Genomic DNA, 9,233 nt, shown 5'->3' on the forward strand with positions numbered 1-9,233 from the left:
ATTCGCACTATTTCCTGGTTTACACTAGACACATACAGGTGGCGTACAGTAATTCTATCCTGGGGGGTATGAGGTGTGAGAGGAATGGCATCTGGCCACCCTCTGACACTAACATCGCCAAATATTTTGTAACAAACCTGACACCGAGCTGAAATGGGACAAAGGCCCAACGGAAATTAATGATGATGGTTGATTGTGATTACTTTGTTACACTATGTAAATGAAAAATTGGAGACCACAAAAATAGAGAACAGAGACGTGATTGGAAATGAAAGAACAGAAATTAAATATTTTGAACATGAATATCAAATGAATCGACAAAAATCGACTTAAAACCTCATGAGAATTCGAGATTCCACATATAACCATGAAATACAATTCGAATGGGAAAAGAGTTAATGGAGGAATTCAGAAAAGACTGCAATGATTCTGTTTGTTAAGTCTGGAACGGCCAAAGGCCTAATTATTCAAAGGAAGATAATGATGTGGTGTGTATCCACTGGCGTAACGCATTTTTGTTTAATCGTTATTGGGTAGAGGGGATGGTGAGATCGCATTCCTGACTATGGTTAAAAGTTAATGTTAAGTTTGTGCACGTGTGTACCCAACCCATTACGTTGAGACTTTATCGGATGGCCCATTTCTGGATGTACCATCGTCTTGACTGTCTATCAAACTGAGGTTAAGAAATAGTTTTCGAGTTTCATTTACTCCTTACTCATACTTGTTGCGAAAATTGTAACATTACTGATGTTAGGCAAATGACATTACAACCAGTGTCTGCTGATACAAACATGAACAACGATTACAAGTCAGCTACATATGCAACGCTAGTTTGACATGTGAGACGCACAAGAAAAGGTAAAGGTGCACTTACCATGTCTACGGGCTTGGTAGGAAGTGAACACGGCGAATAATTAATCGGATGTGGATAAAAAACAACACCGCTTCTTCGTAGCTTCCTGTACTTAATAATCGAAGTTGATGGATATTTTCTTCCACTCGGAGCAATTTTTAGCCACAGTTTAGGAAATGGACTTGAAATCGGAAAAACCGAAGTGATTGATTTTCAGTTGCTATCGTGTACTGTCACCGGACTGGCTACGAGGAACGGCAACGAATTACCAACAGGAACGTACTACGGATGAGTTGCACACGCTGTAAGTTCACGCCAGTTCAACAAATTATTACTGAAACGCAAAATAGATACAAAATGGAAGCTACAGTGATTAAATCCTTGCACTTCGAAATGTGTATCAACGAGAAGGGAACTTTGATAGTTATACATAGTATCTTTTACATTCCGTCTATTTACGAACAGCATAGCACACAAAACTACGCAAATCGACCCTCATTTCAAGCAAAGAAATAACGACTACACTGTATTTCAGTATCTTTGTCTCTCCTGATCAGTAATATCGTTGGATGTAACTTCCAAAGTCGCTGAGTCCGTATTGAAGTCGTTTTATGAAAGTCGAGCGCTGCACACTGCATCCGAATTCTGTAGCTTCCAATCTGTGCACTTTCCACTGCTACGGATCTTACCTGACACCGTGGGCAACATATCACTTACCTTTCCGTACTCGTGCCACGGCACGTAGTACGGCTTCCTCTTCGCCTCGGGCACAGCGACAGGAACACTTCCGACGCGCTCCGGCATCTTGAAGTCAATGAAGGGATGCGTTTCCGCGGAAATGACCTTAGCAATCGTCAACTGTCATTCATTGTTGCGTGTCTCGTATCTTTTCCAAAATCGATGTTATTCTTTTTGGAGGATTAAAGTCGAGCCGACAAACGTACTGCATGCCCAAGAATAGCGCCTGTAATCAATTCAGTGTTAAACCGGAGTGGAGATTCTAGTACGTAACATGCGAAGCACGCATACTCCCACGCAGGAAGTATTTAAGGCTTATTTTACACTGTTTGTCTCAGTTGTTCACGGGAATAACTAACCTCACTCGTTAGCAAAATGTGAGCTTCGTTCTTAATTCACATCTAACTATAATATGTGTGTCGAAAACTGAATTTAACTTTGCCGTAAATAGGGTCGATCTGAAATTGTTACCACCCTCTGAGAAATTATTAGTTGTCTTCTAGGCGACGCGTTAAACAGCAGGTAATATTTAATAGAATCATATATGTAAATGGCTTTGTATTCCATCTTTACATTTAATGAAGATAGTTTCTGGATAATTGAAGCTGTTCATTGGAAAAATCAATTTTTTTGTGTGATAACCACGTGTTTCATATCACTTATTTGATGTTTTCGGTTTGAGAATGCTATATGTCTACATCACCACCTAGAAAGATACGTCACGGCTTAGGAATAGTTTGAGGTAAAGCCATGAGACTTCGTTTTTGAAATGATTTTCACTGAAAAGACTATATGACCAGAAACAGGTCGTAAATAAATTATATGTATAATGCAAGTTCTGAGTAAAAAGTAGCAATAATTCCGTTTGATCTTTCACACTGGAAACGTACCGTACTCTAAAATTCTTACTAATCATTCTACAAACGACGACGTAGAAGTGAAGATAGTTTTAAGTACAGCTATTCCCGTTAGAATTTCCAAATCGGAAATATTAAGGTGAATGGTTGTAACACACAACAGAACGGTTAAGCGTGGCTGTGTTGCTAAAGTAAACACTGGTTTTTTGACTATACAAAGGCAAATCACTGTTGTTGCCAGGCAAAACGCCAAGTGTACAATTTTCATAACAAGTTGTGCAGTCGCCTTGCATCAGAAGAAGTGGAAATTCGAATGAAACGGTAATGTTTTATGATTGGTGTTTAATGCCGCACCACACGCGTAAAAGTTTTTAGAGTACTGCATGTGTCGAGTTACGGAAAATTGTCTTGTTTAAGTAGTAAACTTCCCACTAGTTTCGTACCAGATTAGAACGCGGGGAAGTGTTGGTGAATGTACGGCACCACTCCTTGTTGATGCGACTCACTTAAATTACAGGTGAACTATAGCTGTGATAACATTGTCGGCCAGTCAGTCACCTTCTGTTACTGAGTGCGCAACCTGTGCATTTGTCCACATGAGTAGCGGTTTTCATACAATACCAAGATATGTCTTACATTCTACCAATTCACGTCTTTCACATATTTATTGTTAAATCTAGTGTGATTATGCAAATCTGGGTAAGGAAAATACACTGTAGTGACTCTGATTGTTTTTCATTCTGATGCCAATTCCCTACTGAACGCTGAAGCCGTTCAGGATAACTTTTTATATGAATTCTCTAGGAACGTCAACATTCACATTGAAGGCTTCGCTAAGAGTTTTGTGTTGTTATTTTCGCCAGTTGCCCAATTAACTGAATCACTATGCTCTGTAACAGCAATTCTATGACAAAAAGTAAAAATAAAATAAGAAAATAAGAATGACCATGAAGCACAGGGTTTCATAACGCCCCCAAGTTAAGTAAGAAACGGCAGCGAGCAGCAGCTTTCAACAGCTAGTCATGGTCATCGTTGCGTCTGTGGTCGAAAGGCATCAGCTTCTTACGGACTATGATATTATCTGCTAATTAAAACATAAATTCGAAACAAAACTGGTTTTATACTTATTACGAATGTCATTAATTATTGCTAATTTGTTTAATAATTTGAAACCACTCCGACTGCAAGGTCCGGGCAATCATAAAGGGTGGGATAATTGGTAGTTTGGAGCTCCAAAGTTATGAGCGTTATGTGGCCCCGTAGGAATAGGGGGGAAAAAATCCAATGTGGACTCCGTGTGCATACCGGGTGGATTCGTTCCAGTTGTGGGAATGGTCCTCCCGGATGCCATGAGGAGGACAGGGCGCAGCCAACTGCAGGTGGTTGCTCACGTCGGTACCAATGATGTGCGTCACTTTGGGTCAGAAGAGATTCTCTCTGGTTTCGAGCGGCTAACAGAAGTGGTAAAGGCTGCTAGTCTTGCTTGCAAGTTGAAAGCGGCGCTGACCTTTTGCAAGATAGCGACAGGAGCGATTTTGGACCTGTGGTACAGAGCCGAGTGAAGGGCCTGAGTTAGAGGCTCAGACGGTTCTGCTACCGTGTATTCAGCAGATTCCTCGACTTGCACCTTGGGTTGGTCGAGTTTCGGGTTCCGCGAATAGGTCAGGTGTCCACTATATAGCAAACGGTTGTCAAAACACACTTGACCTCTTAAAAACAAATAATTCTGAGTTAATAACGAGCATCAAACCCGATACATGGATTAGTGAACACAGATTGCCGTAGCGAGATTGAATATTGTAATCCCCTAATTCTCCAAAAATAAGCGAAAAATATACCTATGTAAAAAAGCAGATAATAATTCACTTGACGCCTTCCTGAGAGACAATCTCCACTCATTCCAAATCAATAGTGTAAGTATAGACTAGATGTGGCTTGAAATCAAAGAAATAGTATCGGTGGCAATTGAGAAATTTATACCAAATAAATTAACAAATGACGGAGCTGATCCTCCTTGGTACACCAAACGGGTTAGAACACTGTTGCAGAAACAACGAAACAAACATGCCAAATTTAAACAGATGCAAAATCCGAAAGATAGGCGATCTTTTACAGAAGCTCGAAGTTTTGGGGCAAACTTCAATGCGAGATTCGAACAATAGAGAATTGTGAATTTGGTGCGATAAACCCTCCACCAGGCACATAAATGTCATTTGCAGAGTATCCATATAGATGTAGATGTAGATAGTGCCACCAATGCAGAGTTATTAAACACGGTTTTCCGAAACTCCTTCACCAAAGAAGACGAAGTAAATATTCCTGAATGGCAATTAGGAACAACTACCAAGATGAGAAACATAGAAGCAGATAATCTCGGTGTAGCAAAGCAGCTTAAATCACTTAATAAAGGCCAAGTCTCCAGTCCAGGTTGTATACTAGTCATGCTGCTCTCAGAGTATGCTAATAAAATAGCTCCATATTTAGCAATTATATGCAGCCACTCGCTCACTCACAGATCCGCACCTAAGGAATGGAAAATTGCTCAAGTCACACCAATACCCAAGAAGGTAAATAGGAGTAATCCGCTGATTTACGGGCCCATATCACTAACGTCGATTTGCAGTATTGTTTTGGAACATATACTGTGTACGAACATTATGAATTACCTCGAAGGAAACGATTTATTCACGCGTAGTCATCACTGATTCGGAAAAGATCATTCTTGTGAAACAAAATTAGCTCTTTATACCCATGAAGTAATGAGTGCTATCGACAGCGGCTTACTGCACAGCTGTGAGATATCTGGCCAACCATCCTTGCCTTACAGCAGTATGATAATAGTTGTTCATTACAATAACCAAGCTCTCTGGAAATATCACCAACTTCTATGACCTTTAACTGGAATCTGGAACATACTTACCAATCTCTTGCTCACTTGTAGTGGTAGCCCATTAACTTATAGAGAACAAGACCTGTTAGCAAATATGATAATATCCATTAAAAATATCAACGTCTGATAGATGTATCGATAGTGGAACGAATTAGTTAGAGTTACTCTGTTTGTACCACGAGTCAAAACTAAGCTGACACACAGCACAGTGACTACATGAGTCAAATGCCATTACGGCTGCCCCGTCAACAGCCATCCTAACACCAGCCGATTTATGCCACTAGTAGTCAGGGCACACAAAAACGTAGTACACACTTCTTTAAACAGATGGTGCATAGTCGCAGAGTTATTCCCATGAGCTGCAGGACACTGTCTAGATGGTCTGCCCCTCCCATTTGTGGCCAGATCTCAGATGACGTGAAAGCACCATATGATATTCAGTAAACAAATGGTGTGATGCACCATTGGCAGTTATAAAAATAACTGCTAGTATCAGAGGAGTGGGTATTACAATAACTATTACTTCCTGGTAACCAGTTATTTCTATCAGTTAATTTACTTTTTGCAACTTCTATAAGTGAGTCACACAATTGAACGGTGTTGTTGTTGTACATATGTACAATATCTTAACAAATTGTATTATCTATATCACAAATATGTCAGGGAAATGAATGTGTTTGCTACACAGAAAACAAGAATGAAGCTGTGTGCCACATTTAGTAATAAAATTCCAAATGAAATGCTTAACTACACAATTCATTTCTGGTGAGAAAAACTTGCTGAGCATAGGACTTTGAGCGAAAATTTTTAAGCTTATTTATCCATGTATTTTTGGAGGTCTTCGTTAACTGAATTAGCTGCAGATCTCTCTTGTTAATTTTCCCTGGCTTCACAAACGTATGTTCATATTTTTTACCCAGACTGCGTCTAAAGTACTTACTTACCACTAGCACATCAATCACACAAGCTTTTCTTAGAACAGACGAAATGAAAGATACAAGAAGCAGGTGAACCAGGGAAGGCAAGAGGAGATTTGGGAAACGTTACTTTTCCACTATACACAAGTTTACAGAAATAAAAGCAACATGAAATACATAGATGACTGGAGTCATGTGGTACACTCAGATCTTCTCCATCTGCAATGATGGCACCTTGACCAATGACATGTGTTTAGATGTAGCAAGTACTGGTTACTAAAGTTGTTTTTGTTGCATTTTAAAAAGCATACATGTCAGAGAGGAAGCATGCTGAATAAAGGATGATTAAAAAAGAAGAGTTATGATAGGCACAGATTATAGAGAATGCTGGGTTTCATTTACAATGACGAAGTAAAGGGAAAGTATAAATTATACATATACAGGTATGTATTTATAAGGAGTACAAGGTAACACTATGAGCATATCAGCTTGGCTTCACAGTTAGTATTTTTAAAAGTATAGAACACATTGGTGTATAATTTATGTTAGGATAACTTTTATGTGTTGTGCAATTTTTGTCAGCATGCAAACCTTACAGCACATGAAGCTATTGTGGGAAATAAATATGAAACGTGATGGTTAGATACGTAAGGAGGATACCATCCAAGAAATTGGAGCCTCAGTTTGCATTCCAGAAATTCAATTTTTTTACTGATCATTCGCTGTTTGATTGATCTACATGAACAACTAGAATTAATATGCTGTTCCCCAGAACTAAAATACCGATATTGGTTTTAATCGGTCGGTTTTTTCCATCCCTACTAAGGAATAATAATGATGATGCAGTACCAAAACATACTTTAACTTTGAGAATTCATGACAGAGTCTTCATTAACAAAATGCAACGGACTTTTTCTCATGTTGGTGATTTTTATCCATTAGCCTGTCTGTACCACAACATATTAGTGTGCTGTTACCTGCTACAATATTTCTGTTCTCACATCGAGAAAGTCCTGATACTATCTGCCATTGCACTGTGTATCGATCAGCACAACCTTCCCAAATAAACCATTTGACAGCGAGGAGCGACTGACCAAGCCTCCGCAACTGTGTATTGTTCAGCTCTAGCAAGCTGGTTAGCAACACACATTAATGTTAGAGTCGTGTTTCCAAATAAATGACCAGCATCAATCACAGCACCCCTGCACCATGAACGTTAAAAGCACCACAGAGTGTATATTCCACCCACCTTTTTGCCATGCGACCGATGCAATGGGGAAATGAATCCCACGTCATCGTTGAGCAAGGTGATGTTACACCCAGTGTGCCTATCTCCTCAGTCTTTATCATATTTGAGCAGACTGGAAGGTGACCCTCAGCTGTCCATTGTACTGACGGAATCTACCCAATGCATCAAACTCACGCTGTGAGTGACAACCAGGGTGTGATGCAACGAGCTGATCATTGTCATGCATTTTGTCCTATTTCTTTGCTGTCACATGTCTTACCAGTTAATTGTTGATCTGGCAAGTTTACACATGCTTGTTCTTAAGAGTGGTATACTCACACACCGATTCATTTTAAATTTGATTGGCGTTGCCACGTTAGATATAGTACTCAAACCATATTTTCACACGCAAACTATTTAGGGAGTTTAAACATTATGCTGTGGTGAGCGAAATGTCATTTAGTTTCAAAGCAACTGCCCACGCATTTGCAAACATGACTAAATTTAAACATAGTGTTGGATGGTTGATATTTTATGTTTCTTCAATGTTACTCAACTTGTTCTATGCCTCAGTGTGTCTAAAAGTGCTCCATTTTTATAAACTGCTCTTGTGAATTTGTGTGATCATGACATCTCTAACATGTTTCAGTATTTCCAGAACGTGATTAATATCTGTATGTTGTGCAAATGACATGTATTGTCCATATAATTTGAGTTACTATATATATATTGTTTTAGGTATGTCATATGAGTCCACCTCCTATCACAAATCTTGAACCTGAATTAAATGGATGAACCACAGCTGATGAATGGCAGAGTCACAGATTTAGTTTTATAAAGTAATTTCGACTGTGATCTTACTAAACCGACCGTCGGCCGCAAACTACTCTCTCCACACCTTGCAGCGGCCGCCTGTCTGTTGGAAAGTGACATGGCGCATGGCTCTGCAAGCCACCTAAAACGAAATCGGGCTCGATTTAAGAGTCATAAAATGCTGTTCCTGCAGTCGGCGCAGTGAAATCGCTGCTTGGCTGATGGCCATTTGTCAGCAAACAACATTATAGCCAACTTAAATTGTGTTCAACTACAAACTGTAACCAGAAGTCAACTATTGTCAATAGCTTGTTTTAGTATGCACCTAACCATGCAGCACAGTTAACACGGGCGTTTGCGGCGTGTTGCTTGTGGGTGTGTCTCTGGCCTCTCTTGTGGAAGACACACTTGATCCAGCACCTACTAATCGATCTTCGCACTTCATCTTACGCCAGCACATTCCTTCCCCCAAAATGCTGCATTATTGTCCTGTAGAGAAGATGCAGACAACAGTGAGTTGGCCAGTGGAGCGTTAGGGGGGGGGGGGGAACAGGACGCGGGACGCGGGGCATACAGATGTCCAGGCCTGAGGGCGTGTCCTAGGGCGATGACGGAGACAGCACCAGCGGCGATTGGTCCACGTGCATTGGACTCGGCGAGAGGGGACGGAAGGAGTGTCATGGAGCAAATGGCACGCACCAGTTTTGGTTCTGTTGGCACTGCTAAAAACCGTCGGCTACTCCAATGAAATACATAAGAGCTAATGTTTTCCTGGATCACACCTCATTCCCAGCGCACTCGGTTGCCATAATCCCTGAAAATAACAAGATCGCGTGGTGCAAAGCAATACGTGCGAACAGTTGCCAGCGCAAGACGCTGCAGTGGGTGTAGCAAGTACATGCAGAAGTTCCAACAGTGATGATCCTGCATGACG

The sequence above is a fragment of the Schistocerca nitens genome, chromosome 6 (genome assembly GCF_023898315.1).
Source record: "Schistocerca nitens isolate TAMUIC-IGC-003100 chromosome 6, iqSchNite1.1, whole genome shotgun sequence".
Lineage (NCBI taxonomy): Eukaryota > Metazoa > Arthropoda > Insecta > Orthoptera > Acrididae > Schistocerca > Schistocerca nitens.